The sequence below is a fragment of the Anser anser genome (assembly GCF_964211835.1).
Source record: "Anser anser genome assembly, chromosome: 1".
In the NCBI taxonomy this organism is placed as follows: domain Eukaryota; kingdom Metazoa; phylum Chordata; class Aves; order Anseriformes; family Anatidae; genus Anser; species Anser anser.
The window spans coordinates 91,750,799-91,768,476 of NC_139720.1; the positions used below are offsets into that span (position 1 = coordinate 91,750,799).

The window sequence follows — 17,678 nt, forward strand, 5'->3', positions numbered from 1 at the left end:
CTTTTTGTATACATTTATCCTGAGTTTCAGATCCAGCGCAGTCAGGACCTGTGTAGTTTATGTTCTAAATAAATAAATAAAAATCCATGTGTTTTTTTTCAGTTATACTCATTTCTTTTTTTTTCTTTTTAAGTGTCATGAACAATTTGTCAGTCCTTTAAACAGACTATCTGTAAAGGCAACAGATACTTGTTTGCCCTTAAAGTCAGTGTCTCCTGAGGTACTGTATGTTCAAATCTGAATCTCCAAAGCTCCTGAATTCCCTTAGTAGGAGCCTACATGTAAAGCTACATGAACGTAGAATAGCATACAGGAGTCAGGCAGCGACTGTGAAGGGTGCCACAATTGCTTTCAAAGAGGAGAGCAACTGTGCAGCCAGAATGGCAACAGATCACTTGGTGGACATATTTCAACAGGGTGGTAATCCACACTGTTTCAAGTCTAAGGACAGGGACCTGTGTGCATAATCCTATGGTATGGCTAATGAACTTCCTGAATTACACAGATAACCATTGCTCCTCCATCTCAGAATCAAAGCCAACAAGGCCTGTATCATTTTCTTTTAAATACAGGTGGTTTTGATCACATCAGAGAATGTATCCAGCTTATCCATATTCAATTTGTGTTACTTCCATTTCTTATTTATCACAAATACACTATTCTATGCGAAAAATGAGGCCAGCATTTGATCAGCACTTAATGGAAGCCTTTGAGGATCTCTCAGCTACTGTTCATTGTTATCTGCTAGCAGAATAATGATGAAGTAGAAAGTGCATGTATTGTATCTAATGTGATTAGTCTTCTAATGCTGGGGAAGTAGGAAGAAAGCAGCAGGTAAAATACACCCCTGGGTAACTACATAAAGAGTGCAAGGCTGGTTTGAAATGAAAAAAAAATAAAAAAATCACACTAAATCAGCAGTTTCTTCAATTGCAGATTGGGATTCCATGTATGTACAGTACTAATTTATCCTGGGGAAGAATTGCAGTGAGATTTTGTGTTAGAGATGGGGAGTCAGAAGAAGGAATGCAAGAAGGTTGGGTATGGTGAATTAATTATTGAATTATGGGGAATTAACTGCATCCCAGCCAGACCCAGTGCATTACATCAAATAGGTTTTGCAAAGGTATACTTCATGCAGTAATGAGAATTATGAGAGCTAAATGATGGTAGAAAGTCAAGAATATATTTATTTTATAACTTACTGTAGGCCCATCTGCACCACCAGAAAATGCAGCCAAGTAAATAGGATTCATTTAAGAGCTGAGTTATAGCTGCTACTCAGTATCAAAGTGAGATTTCTTTCTCTATCTGAATTCTGAGTTCTTGCCCATTTTCCTGTGAAGGGTTTGATGGAAGAACACAGAGCCTTCTGTTCACTATTGTGAATGGGCTTCAGAGCTACCAGCTGAACCTCATTAGGTTGTCAGTGCTTTCATATGTGTGCCTGGGAACTGGATTTCATGATCCAGGAGGTCTATTTTGGGTCTATATGAATCAAAAAAACCCTGTGATCCACTACCAGCATATGCAGAGTTGTCTTCACATCTTCTGTTTCCTAGAGGATAATTCTTGTATTTGCAAATTATCACTATAACTAGGGCTGGTGAGAAACTTCTCAGCTATTTTTAATCATTATAAATTACTAATAAGAGTTGTCTTCTAAACCCTGGTGATTTTTTTTTTTTCATGGAATACTCCAGTATTAGTATTCTTGATAATTATCAGTCCGTAATGGAATTTTCACTTGAAAAAGAGTCAGGTTCAATAGTAGGCACAGCCTGGGAAATCAGCGGGCTTTAAGTTTGCTAGACAGGGACTTCACTCTCTCTTCTGCATATTGCTGATGATTGGCCCACGTACCCGGGTATAGATTATTCTGAAGTGCAGATACACATAACGCTCAACCCTCATAATGCCCCCCACGAAAATGTAAAGCTCCATCCTAGCCGAAACCAGGGTGGCAAGCTACATGTGCACATTGGTTGACACCTGGAATTTGGGCAATAGTCCGTCTTATAGATGGTCCCTGGCAAAATATAAGTTTTCTTTTAAAATATCCTCTCTCTCTTTGTGATGCCTCTGGATAGGTAACGTACTGTAATTGAGAGGGGAAAATCAAAACAAAACAAAACAAAAAACCTACTGCAATAGAGACACATTAATTTAAGTGCTGTTCTTACATATTTCCATATCAGCAAAATACAATCTGCATTATTTTCTCATATTGTAACTTTTTCAAATATCCTTTCTGGTTCACTAGCATTTTCCAAGTTGAAAATCTCATCTGTTTTCTGCTATAGTCTCCCACCTAGGAAGAAGATTTAAGATCAACCATATCGACAGTTTGTTCTTGCTGGCATTGAGATTATATTTTCTTCACCCCTTCCTGTGTATCTTAATGCCTCTTTCTGTTCCCTGACACAGCTCTGCTTGTGAACCAGCCAAGCAAAATTAAAGCTTCCAGGCTTTCTAGCAACAGGAGTTTCTTAGGCAAGGAAGCCTGTGCATCAAACCAGTCCTGTGTTATGAGAAAAAATATCCCTGTCTGATCAGGGAGACCTTTGCACAAATTGGGTTACAGCAGGTTTTGGCATTAAATCTCAAGCAGAATAATAAAACCATTTTGCATGTTAAAAAGGGTAAGTAACAGCCCTTGTGAAGGTATCAAACTCCATGTTGGCTCGTCAGTGGCTTTAGACTTCATGACTTGAGACTGTAGAACTTCTTACTCTCCTAATTAAGATTCTAGAGGGGAAAAAATGTAGATATCATTAGTATTCTGCAGAATTGGTAAGTCCTACAAAACTATCATCTGGATTCAAGGACCTCTCTAGGGAAGGAGAAGTAAGGCAGCATGACAATAAATTAATGTGTACAAACACAGAATAGTTATATCAAATGAAAATTCTGTTGATATGATAGACACTGTTTTAATTTGGCTCCAGTTGCAGATTATATTTTCTGTATTTGTCCTCTTTGTGGGTGTCTTCCATGGTTTCAGATGTATAATTAATGCAGCATAGAAATATGCACTAACCATATTATTTAAATTTATCATGTCATTAGCTGTCAAAAATGACTAACAAGTTGAAGCTAAAGTTGTAATATTGGGTTTTCTGTCAGGAGCTCCATCATACAAAGCATTGAAATTTATCTTGATATTATTTCACCAGAGTTTTTTAATTACTATCGCTGATAAGCAGGACTGGCCATTATCTTTGCAAAACATTTGTGTTAATTATGTCACAGAATTTGCAAAGATAGCTACAGAATATTCTGTCCCTATTAAGAGCTTAGCTTAAACTTATATGCAAAAGCCAGTCTTCTGCAGGGCAGAAGGTTCCCTGTTCTCTTCTGCTGGGCTCCCGAATAATTTTTCTCAATTGAACTGTGGTCTTTCTTTTAGCAATATGGCCAAAGGAAACGTATCAAATCCTTCCTTGAATACACCAGTAACAACAAGTTTTGAATGCCTGCATAGTAGATGGAAAATTAGCACCTTATTTCCTTTAAAGCAACCCTGTTTTTTACAGAATGCAGGACAAAATTATTCTGTAAACCAAGACTATGTTTTCAATTACTTCCCAGTTGTTGGTGGGTTTTGTTTGTTTGTCCATTTTGTGTGGTGGTGGGGTTTTTGTTAGGTAGATTTTTATTTTTATTTTTTTATTTTTTGGTCTAGCTACATGATAAGAAGCCCAGAAATTTATTTCAAAGTGAAGCTTTGATACTTTGCTGCTTAGTGCCATAGTTCTAGCTATAACAAGGAGTAAGAGGAAAAAAATAAATAAAAACAGAAAGACTTCACGTGCTATACGTTCTAGCTTACCTGTCATTTTCAATGAACTGAAATGTCTAGTATTAAAACTGGATTTGAATTAAAAGCAGTAACAGTGTTCTTGTAGTGCTACAGAACTCACTGAAGCCCTTTGTGTACTGTTCCGTGCTTGGAGTGAAATTAAGATTTAAATATTTCAGGCAGGAATGATTTTTTTTAGTAAATAAACTAACCAAATAATTATTTTTTGATATCTTTTATCCTGTAAGCTTCTATAGTTTATCCACAGGAGATCCCATCTCTGTATTCAGAACACACATAATGAAACAATGAAGAAATTGAGGGACTGTAGGAGTACCACAAAAAATATAATAACCCATTTAACTTGTAATGAGATTTTTAAAGAACTGCTGAGAAGATTTCAAATATCTATATTGGCTACAACAAAGTTTTTGTCCTTGAATTGTCTTGACTTCATTCAATTCAGGACAGTTCAATGTTTACATTATAACTTCACAGCATTCGAAATCAGACACAGAAAAGGGTCATTAAGATCTATTGCTCTCCCTCTTCTTTGCTGGTCAAGGCAGCAATTGTTCCTTAAATTATATTTTTCTGTTGTTTGCCTGGCCTGGATAAAGATTTATTAAGCTGATGTTGAAAAAGGAACAGCTACAGGAAATGAACCACACAGCAGGAAGACAACAGCCCCTGAGGATTTTGGAAGCTGGTAGATTTTGGTCCTGATATTCACACTGAAAGACAACAGGAATGTCTTAAAGTACATAGGGGTAACTCCTACCAACAAGTGTAGAATTGTCAGTAAGTATGTCCACTTGTGTCTTCCATGAATAAAAATGTAAGTATCTGATGAGATAGTCAAGTTTCTGACTTTAAGAAGCTGCAGTAGTGTGCCGTGAGGAATAAATGATTTTTCTGGATGCCAATAGAAAAGTGAGAGGACTTAAGCACATCTCTATTTTTTTCTTCAAATCTGAAAGTACCAGTGTTAGGTCCTCTTTAGGCAGATTGTAATTTTTAAATGGAAACTTGTAAAATTTCCTTTTCATGTGCTGAATAATAAAAGTGCTTTATCAGATGGAGAGGTTAGGAATCATACAGCCAGCCACAGAATGCTGGAAAATGGATATATGCAACTGAAAATGCCATTATTTATTAATTGTAGTGTAATTATTAACAAAAGAATAAATATGAGGATAAATTTGCATATATCCAAAAAAAATCAAACAACATTACATAGGATAAGTGACTTGATCAAATGTTTGAAAAAGCCTCTGTATAGCTCCTCCTTGTAGGTTCTGTGCGAGTGTGGAGGCACAAAAATTATGTGTATGCCAATGTGGAAATAGAACAGTTGAGGGGGGAAAAGAGAGAAATGGAAATTGTAGCTTTTGGTGTTAGACAGTTTAACATGAGGTATGACTGAAATAGGTTGGTTAGTTCCTGGTAAATGTCTTTACCTAAAAATCCCTTCTTCAAGTGTGTTTTTTAATACTATTAGACTAATTTATAGCAGCTGGTTTTGAAATATTAGAAACACTCTCCAGACTGTCTTCCAAACTTTTCAAGCCACAGCTCCTTCAATGAAATGTTAAGTATTGACATTTCTCCTCATGCAAGCTTTTTTCTTTACAGTCCTATCCTGTCTTTAAAGACTTTCTCTCCTTGATTTATAAATCCTTTGTCTTCTTCTCCCTTGCTAATCAAGTGCCACTGCAGATTCTCATAGTTATCTTTTAGTCCTTTTATAAGCACTAAAAAAGGGAAAAGAATTAAAATTCTATCTAAAGTATCATTTATGGCACACAAGGTAGCACCCCTTGAAACAAGCAGGGCTGGCCATGGTTGAGGGCTACTCTCTCATTAAAACATTAGAGAAGGCTCTTGTTGCAAACAAGGATTTCAGCTATGGAGAGCTATTACTGACTGCAAACTGCAATGTATTTATTGTGCTTTGAGTTGCTCTGTGCCAGCCATGCTGAAGTAACTGTCCCTGTGCTTATGCACAGCACATCTGAGGCACTGCCACTTATTTTGAGCTCTTATCATCTAGAGAATCCTGGGTGCATGTTTGGTGAGTGTCTTAATTTTGCTTTTCTTGACAGAGAGCAAGGAGAGGATTCACACCAGTCCATTCACTCTGTGCCACTCCACGTGGCTGTTCCTCCCCGTTCATGAGAAGTTGCTGCAAATGAGCCAGTGCCCTCTTCCATTCCCCCAGGATGTTGTAGAGAAGAAAAGCCCACACACAGGTAGGATGGCCGTGACATACAGCTCCATGATGTGCTGCTTCTGGAAAAGGGGATGGGGAATGTGTGAGGAGCATACCTACACCCTAGAAAAGCAGCCGTGAAAAAGAGGTGTTGTTACAAACCCAAAATATGCTATTATATGGGCTGCTATGAAGATGATTAACTCTCTCCCAGCAAGACCCAGTACACAGACCAAGGATACTCAATTCACAAAAAAAGAGAAATAAATAATCTGTTACCCTATGGCCACATTAAGCCCTTCTGTCTGAGAGATTCACCACCAAATTGCTAGTTTTCTTCAGCATCTGTGGCTGGACGTTTTCTGCAGGCCAAATTCTGCCCTAATTAGTGACACCTGTACAAACACTTGGCAGTGGGGCTTGGGTGGGACTGATTTCCTCCTCATGTTTCCTTAGGGCTATGGGTAGGCAAGCAGCAACAGCATCTTTCCCTCTGCAATGTGGCCTCAGTTAATTGGCAATCTGGAAAAAAAAAAAAAAAAAAGATTTCTCATCATGGCAGTTTGGTACCATGATGTTTAACAGGGAGCAGATCTGTGCCATAAAAATAAAAGTCTTAAAGCAGATATTCAGTAATTGGAATCATTTTTTTTTTTCCCTGCCTCTTACACCACAGAATGCCTTAAGGGGGAAAGCCATAAAAGCACTAAGCATATGTAAATTTCTGAGCTGGAATTCTCCAGTTACAGTTAGATGTATAAGCCAAAATTGAAAATAAACCACTTAAAAAATAAATCATGCAGGAAAGACAAAACAAATGTAGGACAGCCACTGTCGTAGCAAATACTTTTCTGCTGTTCATATCCTTGAACACCTGATGATTCGTGTGGGTTTCAGTCAGGCCTGCCCTCCAACAGATTTCAGTGTAAGCAGAAAGATGAGCCACATAACATGATCACCATTGCCTGTGTGTGGAATCATTTTTCCTTTTTTTTTTCTCATCCCCAGCATTGTAAAGGTACCATAGACTAGTTAATATCCTGATGCTCTTCCTTCAAAGTCAGTTATGACATTTTTTCATATAGGGTCCATTTCAATGTGTCCATTGCAGGAGAATTTGGCAAGGCTGGGGGGACTGCAAACCAAGATCAGGTGATGGTTTATCTCCATTGCCTCTTTCTTACATTTGACTAGTATGCTTTACAGTTATACAGCTGTGCCAAAGTATCTTCCTAACTTCTCAAGATCCAAGAGTAGTTCGCACCAATGATGGCTTCACTTTCTTCACCTGTAGATTTATTACACAGGTGTGCTGAAAGGCATGTTGCTGAAGTCATATCCCTGCTAAGCCTGGGTTCAGTGAAATACCTCTTCCTGCTTGCAGCAGGTTTTCATCTGTTTTTTGCAAAGATCTCAAGAGCTGCGGAGTTGTTTTAAGGACTAGATGGGAGATCAAGGTTGAAGATACCTTTCAAAAGAAACAAAGCACTGTGAAGTCAAGTCTGGAAGGTAAGTAATTTGAGTTCTTTGTGTCTTCCTCTGCTGTTGTTTGAGATCATCCTTCTGTGAGGTGTTGTGAAGACTGCTTGCCCTTTCTCTGGCATATAAAGGGGATTTGTTGGAGGAATTATGTATCAGAAGTTTCAGCTGAGTTTCAGTGTGGGGGAAGGGAGTTTATGAGATTTTTTTTTTTTGATTGATTGATCCTTTCAAAATAGTTTGGGTTGATTTGTCTGAACCAATATCATTGGTATTTTATTTATCTATGGAAAAACTGCAGCTAGAACTGCCACAGGTATAAGAAAAGCTTTTCTATTTTTAACACCTGCCAATCGAGTGTCTTATCACAAATTCATTTCACGTAGAGAGATCACTAAATGACACCATTTCCTAACTGTCAAACTGGATTTGGACAAAGGATGTTGACATAAGATTCAGCATCTCTGCCTTCATCCCTAAATTGTAGTTATTGCCTCTTTTTGCGCGTGATTTAAGGAAATGGAGTCTTGTCCTCAAATATAAAATCTTTTTTTATAAGGGATACCTTAAAGCTTAGGTAACAGCAGATCTTTCTTTTGTTTGTGAGAAATCTGCATATCAACAGGATAAATAACTCTTGCAAGATAGAGATACTGGTCCATGGTCTTCTTTTAATAACTGTTTTTAAAACACCTTGGTAAGCCCAACTAGACTGTGAATGCAAAACTAGTGTAGTGCAGGCTTCTTTTCTCACCTCAGACTTTTGCTTTTACTAACCTGATGATGGGACTCTATACAAGTGCTACTTGAGCTGCGGAAGAAATACCATCATTTTCTAAACAGGCTAGGGAGAATGCAAATTGTTATGAACCATTTTTAATTAAAGTTTGCCTGTGCGTGTGATGTTCATACTCCTTGGTTCATGTGGTAGGTGGATGACTAGACCTGGCTGAGTTGCTTAAAATTAAAATAAAAACCAGAACCAACACAGTGTTGCTCTCTTCTTTAAACTCAATTAAAAGTAGTTACTATCCTTTAAAAACTTCTGAAAGACAGGGAATGGCAAGATTACAGTTGGCATGTTCTTACACATGCCACTCTTGGCATGAAAGTGAGTTGCCAGTCATCACAGAATATGATTTGGCAGTACCTTTCTGACACTTCTGTGTGGGAGGTGTAAGAAGAAACATGGAGTTTGCTCTCTGCTGTAACCGTTCTTTCAGGAAGGGATTTTTGAGATGGAGTTGCTTTCTGTGAACTAAGCATCCGTGGTCATCAGAGACTTCCAAAGGAGGGAATTGCTAGAGTTACAAAATGGCTTTGTTTACTTATTTGTTATTGGAGCAGTCACCTGATGTGACCAGAAATTTATGTCAGGTCTAACCTCTCTTTTAGTGAACCCCAGAATCCTGGGACCAAGTAAACTAGTTGGATACCTCAGGTTTCCCTGATTTGTGTATGCTCCCTATCCCTGGTGTTGCAGCAGAGCCTTGGCTGGCTTCTGCCTCTCTTCTCCTGGCTGGTTGCAGCACAGAACAGGAAATCACAATCGTGCTGCCTATAGTTTAAAAAACAAACACCCTAACTTGATTTTACCAGAGGTTGCTGGTAAGTGCCCAAGTGCATAATCCCAGAGCATACCCCCAAACCCTTTTTGGATAAAGCCAGGAGTCTCCTCTATGATCTCTTTTCAGCAGTCTTGCCTCTTTCCACTAATCCCACTGAGGTACACAGCAGCGCAGTGATGCACCGTACTTGTTGGTGTAATGGTAAGCACGATGCCCAGTGATTATATTGTTCAGCCTTCCCCATGTTCACCTTGAGTGGAGGAAAAAAAAAAAAAGTACTTTGAGTTACAAGAGATAGGAGGAAGGAAGGCTTTTGGAGGGGCAATGTGCAAACCAATTTCCTGGAAAAGAGTGCTCTGTGTGCAAGATTTTTAAACTGTGAAGGTTTTAAAGGGCATGGTCGCAGTCCTGCTGTCAAGGAGCTGCTGAACTGTGGCAGACTGCAGCCGGGCTGCAGTCAAAAGAAAATGTGAGTCTTGATTCTAGCTGATGTGAAATTAAAAGCCAAAGGCCAGGACTGATTCACAAACTTAAAAAAGAATGAATGAAGGGCAATTTAAATGCAAGAAATCCTGATATTGATGAAAAAATCAGAATGAAATAGGGATTAGTCCAAATTTAGAAGAGGAAGATTTTCCAAGCCTTTTAATTTGGTCATTTCTCCTATTTAGTTTCTTCAGTTTAGTTGTAGTCAAATAGTCTTATTAGCAGATTACCAACACAATAATAGATACATTATTAAGGCATTTTTTTAGAACACTGTGGGATTCTTTTAAGTTTGTTTGATTCACTTTTAGCTTTGGAAGCCCCACAAACCAGCCATTGGTTTAAGGAAACCGAAGCAAAATTTTGCCATTACCCAAAGCAACCTGGATCTGTCTTCCATTTTACTTTGGAATCCAAGTTGAGTTGAGGAACAGTGTACATCCTCAGACTTTTGATCTTCAGCTGAATTAATACCATGTAAAGGGCTTATCTTTGGCAAACTGCCACCTTCCTACTGTTGTGAAGTGATAGGTGCTTGTTAATTTATGCTGTAGTGTTACCTGAGACAGGCACACACAGAGTCAGTTGCTCCCCTACACAGCAGATACCATAACACCTGATCTTCACTCTTCTCATAGTTGAACAACAAATGCCCTTCATCTGCTTTTATTGGGGTGAAGACAGGAGTGAATGAAAACGAGCAAGTGTATGTAGGTACATGAATCTGCGTCAGGGAAGGCAAGAAAGACAGAATTAGTTCTTTCTTCTCACATTAACCCCAGATGTTGATGTTATCAGACCTTTTACTGTCATGGTAGGTGGGACTCCTTTTGTAGTGTTACTTCTAACTTATCAGCACCTGGTGTGCTATTCATTCACTTCTTCTGTTATAGCTTTCTAGCTTTAACACCTCAGGACCGCTCTTGTTTCTTAAACATCTACTTTTTTGTTTGTTTGTTTGAAGGCTCATCAGCTGCTTTGATCACCTCCCCTTTTGCTCCTAGTTTCTGAACCTTCGCGAGCTGTGCCTGGTCCTTCTCTTCCTGAGATGTCTTGGGGCTGCAAGAGCTTTCTCAGACTTCAGTGTATCACTCTGCTTGTTCCAAAGCCCAAAGGAGGGGGGGGAAAAAAGGTATTTCCTGTGATGCATGCTTCCATCTACCTCCCCCCTACATACACCCTCGCAGTGGTCCTTTGCTGTGAAATGCCTTGGATCTCACCTGCTAGCTAGCTATCCTTTTCCATACAAACCAGGCTAAAATGACCACTAAATGGAAAGACTTATGTGCAGCATCCAAAATGGACAACATAAGGACAAATATTTTTAAAAAGAGAGTTCTGATGAAATGAAAGGAAATTGTTGCAAATCTACTGACACTGAATCTAAAAAGTCACCTTTCATTTTCCTGTTCCCAGCTGTCTTATATAGACACTTTCCTGACTCAGGTCTCCTGCAGGTATTTTTTTTTTTTTTTTTTTGTGCCCTGGGCTCCAGGCGGCATCTACTGGAGATGTGCTTTTGCCAGCAAAACTGGCTCACTTCCATGGCCAGTCCTCTCTTGAGGAATCAGGCACAGGCTTACTTTTGATCTAGTTTTTACCTTTCCAAAACATATTTCCCTCTGATCCTTTAGGAGTATAAATAAAGACTTTCTCTCTTTCCTGGAGAGAGTTGGGAAAGTGTTCCTGTAGCAGATCATTTCCCATCACTAGTATTTAATTAGTTTTTTTAACTGTTCCTGGAGTAACTAAGAAATAATGTCTCTGCTTTCCCCAGTTGACATTCCAGACATAACAGCATTAACCTTTCAATGTGAAGTGTCACTATGTACTGAATTTTCTACTGGATACCAAATCAAAAATTCACCATAATGCTTGTCCAAAACTCTAAATTGGAAAATACGTGCAGCTCATTATCAACTCTTGTGGCTGGACACAATGGTAATCAATTGATCTAGGCTGACTCTTGGTCAGTACTGAATTCTTAGGGGGAGATCTTGGGCTTTACAAATCGGATGAAATACAGAAGACTGACTTTCAAAACTGATATTGTCTAGTAAGAAGTAACTCTTGAGTCTTCCTAGGTAGCTTTTAAAATTCAAGGCTCTTCTGGGAAGGATCCTTGTCTCTCTCAGCTATTATAATACTACACGGAGTAAGAAAAAGTCAGTTGTGCAGTTAATTTGAACAAGATGGATTTTTATAGAACAAAACAAAACTCTGTCCAGGAGCTGTTATAGCCTAGAGAACCACTGGCAGCGGCTGGCCATTTTACTAGGCCATTTTATAAAGTCATTTTGCAAATTTAATTTAAGGTTGTTTTGCTGCAGCCAGATGTTATTCAAAGAGAATAGCACTTTGTTTAGATATTTGCAGAGATTTAATATGTATGGAGCTGGGCATGCTGACTGCACTGGGGTTTGTTTGAATAGTCTTCTGTGTGAAGATGCTGCTGTGGCCCTTCTCTCGTTTGAGCAGAGCTTGCCTCCCACACTTTCTTGTTGCTCTTTAAATAAGGATAAGAAATGCAGAAGTATTGGAAAGAGTGACATTTCTTTAAACCACTCCTTTGGCTTTTTGAATGGTCATGTTCCACTATTAATAACAGTTTATAGCCTTTCTACTAACCTGGCATGCTTTGGAAAATGTTCAGAGAAAGTATTGCCAAGTAAGTGGGCTAAGTGTGGCCGCCGTGGACTTCTGTTAAAAAGTGTTTCTGCTGGAACACTGCAGGGTATTCAGGTAATTTAGATGGGTGTTTATGCACGTGTAAGATTAAGTTCAAGTAGCCTGTCTTCATTCTCACTTTCAGCTTGAGTTCAAGTGGCATGAGTGCCCATGTGTGAATATTTGTGGGCTGTGAATTTTAATTGTTTTCAGCTGGTCAATGGAGTGAATACTAGTAGTCCTCAGTAGGCGTTGTGCTCATTGCACTTAGAAGTAAAGACAATGTGATATTATAGGCAGGAAAGTTCACAGCTAGATGCTTTACAGTAAAATATAATTCTGTAGTTTCTAAAAGCTGGGATAATTTTTTATATATATATACGTACACACACATATACATCGGGTGTTTTTATTTTATACGTATATATCAAATATGATTTCTCTGAAATTGTTCAAACCGTATTCACTGACATTGAGCTCAGGAAAGAGATTAAAGGGAAAACTGAACTTCTTGCAGCAAGAGTACAGTGCTAGCCTCTCGATGTATATTTCTATTGTAATGGTCTTTCTGTTCTGTCAGTGCAGTCTTTGCATGGATTCATCTCTCTCTCGTTTCTACTGATGAAGTACCCACGCAACTGCTATTAATAATCTTTGGAGGAGTAGTCCGGGGCTGCATATTAGGACATCCATACATGCTGGAAAATACTCAGATCTGATTGCTACCTTGTAAGCCCATGACACTTTCAAACCTATTTTTTCAAAAAAAAAAAAAAAAGTCCTTGCTGTGGACTATTATGCCATCTTAACAGCCAACTTTTCTGTTTTTGAGAAATTTCTCTGATATGTTTGCTAGTGTTTAGTGATCACCAAATAATCCCTTCTATCTAGCATGTTTGATGTATGACTTAAGTAACAGACAGGAAAAGGAATTGAATATATATTTCTTGTCCTCAAGGATTCTTGCTATAAAAGTGTTGTGCAGTCACAAGTTCATAATGTTCCTGTTACAAGATAATGTGACAAGAACTGTTATAATCAGCTATTTTCATTGGGCATAATGATTGGTAGTGCTGTTACACATCATAGGATCTTGTCCTAGAAAGATAGTGGATTCATGTCTGTACTCTTGGTGCTGAGAGCCATCCTGATGCTGCAAATATTGCAGAAGACAATGTATAATTTGTATCAGGGACAAATTCAAAGGATAGATCCAGTCCTTTGACAGACAACTTATTTGCATAGATGAGCTACTTTCAGGCTCTGCTCAAGAAGCAGAGCTGACAATTTCAAAGTGTTTCTCTAAGAGATCCCCTTCCAGGCTAATACTGGCAGCAGTTTCAAGCTAGCAGATTTCAGGGCCGATTAGTTCAACTTGAAAAAGGCTCAGAGGAAACTTGGCTGGCCCTAGCTATCGTAGTGAGCTGCTGAGACAAATGTAGTTATCTGTTCCTGGTTCTCCTGGGACTCATAATTTCTTCTAATCAACCAGCTGCAAAGCAGATGATACAGCACTCTTGAATTGTAATCTCTGCTTACTTATTAGGAGTTCTTCAAGAAGCTGATTTTAGGAGGGTGTGCCTGATATTTTCATGGTGTGTGCTGGTTGCCCCTCTATTTCCTGGTATGCAATTTTAAGTGTGAGTTCAGACCTGGCAAGTAAGGCTTTGTCCATCTCAGATAATTCCCTGTCCTCTCTCCCTGTGCTGTGCTGCCACTGCTCCCATTAGCAATGTAGCTTCAAAGCCTTCAGGAAGGCCCTGTAGGAAGGAGACAGACTAGCAATTCTCAGAAAATCTTTCAGTTTCTAACCCTGATTTCAAAACAGCATGTCCTAATGACTAAGTCCTTTGTTTCAAGAAAAGGGAATCTTCCATAATTTTAATGTATAGTAATTTTTGGTGTGTATGCTCTTCCTGACACAGTTGACCTTGACAGATCAGGTCAGCCTTAACACTTTAGTGAGGCACAGAGTAATCTGTGGTTTTTAAAAACAGTACCTGTGGATGTAGTTTGGCTCTATCTAATCCTTGGGAAATTACTGAGGGAATGAAAATAAACCTAGCCTGGGACAGAGGGGATTAGAAGAGAGTAGTGAAAAGGGTAACCCTGATGAGTAATGAAAAGGGAGATTATTTTCTTATAAGAAAATAATTTCCTTAGTCCACAAAGCGTAGTCACTCTGGTTAAATTATTTGTATACTTAACAAAAGGTAATTGTCCTAAATGACATATGAGTAAAAGCATGTTTCTTTGTTTGTTTTACCTCCTTAGTTTCACTATGGTCAATGTTTACAAAGAATTCCTTGTTTCTGTAATCATTTTTTAAAAGTCATAACAAAAAGTCAGTACACATAGCTTTGGTATAATGTAATGGTGGCTGCCTTCTGAGGTATTGTAGCAAAAGCCTTACTGCTTCCTTTCTGTGGTGTAATCTGGGCAGAGGTATCAGGCCCACAGCATCAGAAAGCTTGTGGAAGATCTGTCAGCACAGAGCTTTCTATCTGAACTCCACGCCAAAGGTAACGCTACAAATATTGGAGCACAGACGGTGGGAGGAAGCAGCACTTGAGAGTGTTCTGTGCAGTGTTCATCCAAATCATGTTTGATATCACAGACAGGATTTCTTTTAAATTCATTCTTCTAAAAGATGGTGATGCTAGTCATCTTGCAGCGAACAGTCACCACTAAGCACCATCGTTGTCTCTTTGCCACTTTCTTGTTATGATTGTTTTTATGTCCTTAGATACTTTCATCTATCTGCGTTTTGAGGGTGCCAGATTGTCTGCTTTCTCATGGCACTTTGCATGATCAGGCCATGGATTTATGATGATAACATTAACAGTTGTAAGGATGGCTTTTAAGCCTTCCTTGAACTAGCTTCCTGCTGCACAGCAGCTTTCAACCACAACCAGGACATAGTTGAATTACTCAGACAGAATCTCACATGCTTATTCAGTCCTGCCAAGGAGACAGTGACTGGCATGAAATCAGCTTAGCAGTGGCTGTGTGGCTGGAAGTAAGTGGCTGAATAAGAAGTGTCACACTAAGCTGACTATTTGGTAACGCCAGGTAGGTGAAGGAGGCTGAAGTGCACCAGTCAGTCAGCCTCTCATCCTTCCTACCCTACCCCTGCCTGGACTGACAATAACATAGGGAAAGCTTACTCCTCATGGGAGATAATGGGTAAGGTTGCATTACTAGGCTCTGTGGGTGTTTCACCCCTAAAATAGCCATCCACAGAACTGAGTTAGCCTATTGCTGTTGTCGGGCAGGAAAAGTAGACTTCACAGGTCTTATATGGTGCGTTTAAAATATACATTTTTTTCCCCAGTTTTTGGGGCAGAAAAGTAATTACTAAAGTAATTGCAGAAAAAAAATGTGGCCTTTTTTAAGATGATAATCACATACAAGGAATGCTTACTTCATTTTCCTGACTGAATTTATCAATTGACAACAATTTTATATCTTTACATTTTAGCTACTCATCTATTGTTTCTTATGGATGAAGCAAAGCACTAATAACTTATTTTCCACTCTATATGGAGTGATTATAGCAATGCACCTGGCTTGGGTGGATGGTTTGTATATTTAATCAGCCAACATAAAATCACTTTGAACTCAGCTCGCTTTTGCTGGCGCTGAGAATTACAGCAGCAGGTATAGGTTAGATAAATATTCTGTCTCAGCTGTTTTGTCTTCAATTAAGACAACAGGAGATCAAGTGCAAAGCAGGTATATAACAGTAGCGTGATACATGCTCAAAAGGTTTACTTATTAAAATTGTCTGAGACCAGGTTCAATCATAAGAATTACCATAGCGATGAACTAGTATGTAGATTTTTCTTTGAAAACCAGATGCCACTTGTTCTGTTTGTAGAAACCATTAAGGTCATAAAGTAAATGGTTCTTTCTCATTAGCTCTCAATACTGTTACTTGGTTGTTCTGTTGAGCTTAGAGAAAACAGTGTTTCTTGGTGCTTATTCCACATTCACTGTTTGTAACATGGGTTATATACATATAGGTTACTTCGGTCGTACAATTACTGCTATTTGCTTTGGCTGAAATATTTTTCTGGTTGAAATGTCTTTCTCTTTAAAAGAAAAGCCATGTAGTATTAGTTTTATTATTATTGGAGAGATGGATTTTCTTAATTTTTCTGTAACATCAGGCAACACTTACATCTTCCACCTGGTTGTGTAACAAAGCAAGGCTCCCACAGTCATGTGGTCCAGTTATGCATGTGTTTATCACTTAAGTCTGTCCATGGTAAATTTTTAACCTGTGGGCTGTTTCTAGTTCAACTTGACATAGCAGCAGAAGTCACAAATGCAATTTGGTACTTCTATGCCTGGTAAAACTAGGGATCTGAGTAGCTGAGGGAACAGGGGAGTGCTCTGACTGAGGAAGGGGCTGCAGCACAACTCAGATCTGACTTTGCGTCTGGGCACCCCCATGGGGCAAACATCATATAATTGCCCCAGCTTGGGAAGACCTGCTGGAGCAAATAATCCACCATGAGACATGCAAGCATCCTGATTTGTCTTTCTGCTGATCTTAGAGAGATGTCATGCTCACCTCACTCAGAAAAGAATTGGCAATTCAGGGCTGCCTGGCAGATGTTCTCCCTCATCCATCCAACTAATGTCTATATGGAGACAGATCTGACTCCAGTTTTCTGTGTTCTCTCTCTCACCATCCATTCCTCCTCTCCCCTAGGATCTCCATGCTGCTGCTGGCCCTGGGGAGCTGTTTGTTATGGGTGTGGTTTTGTTTTGTTTTCCTCCAAAAGTCGGAGTATTCAGAAACTAGCTGGAGGTACTGCAGCTTTTAGAGGGCAGCAGGACAGCAATTCCTTCCTGTTCAGCTATTTAGACATAAAGCTTGAGGGCACTGGCAGGGATTGCTCTACTTTACACAAGTTACGTAAGTCCTGTGCCCCGAGGCCTGTATTTCTACCCCTATAACCAGCAGCACTGTACTTAAAATTTTCTTTATTTTAGGCATGTTCTTTGGATTTGCCATCAATAAGATACAGCTTGTGTATCTGCTGTGTGGGGAAAAAAAGCAATGAGAGAACCTGCAGGTGTCAACATGAAGATGTGGGGGGAAAGGCAGTAAAGAAGGGTCTGAAGTTATTTATGTTGAATGGCTGAAACACCGCGTGAAGCTAAATAAGGGGAGTAAACTCAGAGGGTAAATGTTTTCTTCCCAAATTCTTAAAATCCCTCCTCTCCACTTTATTTACATTCAAATGCCTGTGCAAACCGTTTGCTCATTGTCATGAGTGGCATGTATTTTGATAACACAAAATAAGCACCTCATCTTCCACTGCTACTCATGCATGCATGATTCTTCCCATTTAATTCAGCAAGACTAATTATCTGAATTAGTGACATTAGCTTGAAGCTACAGCTTTGCAGATTGCAGCTCTGGCTTTCTGAACAACTTCTTTAAATGAAT

The 17,678-nt window shown here is 39.1% G+C and overlaps 1 protein-coding gene across 4 annotated transcripts in view; it reads left to right on the plus strand.

Annotated features, from left to right (window-relative positions):
* The first annotated feature begins 5,922 nt into the window (after positions 1–5,922).
* GUCA1C (guanylate cyclase activator 1C) overlaps positions 5,923–17,678 on the plus strand; it is a 130,412-nt gene continuing 118,656 nt past the window's right edge. For all 4 annotated transcript variants that reach the window (XM_083833008.1, XM_083833010.1, XM_083833009.1 and 1 more), the window contains exons 1-2: positions 5,923–6,054; positions 7,322–7,523. The gene's annotated coding sequence lies outside the window, so the exon portion shown is untranslated. The remainder of the gene's footprint in view (positions 6,055–7,321; positions 7,524–17,678) is intronic.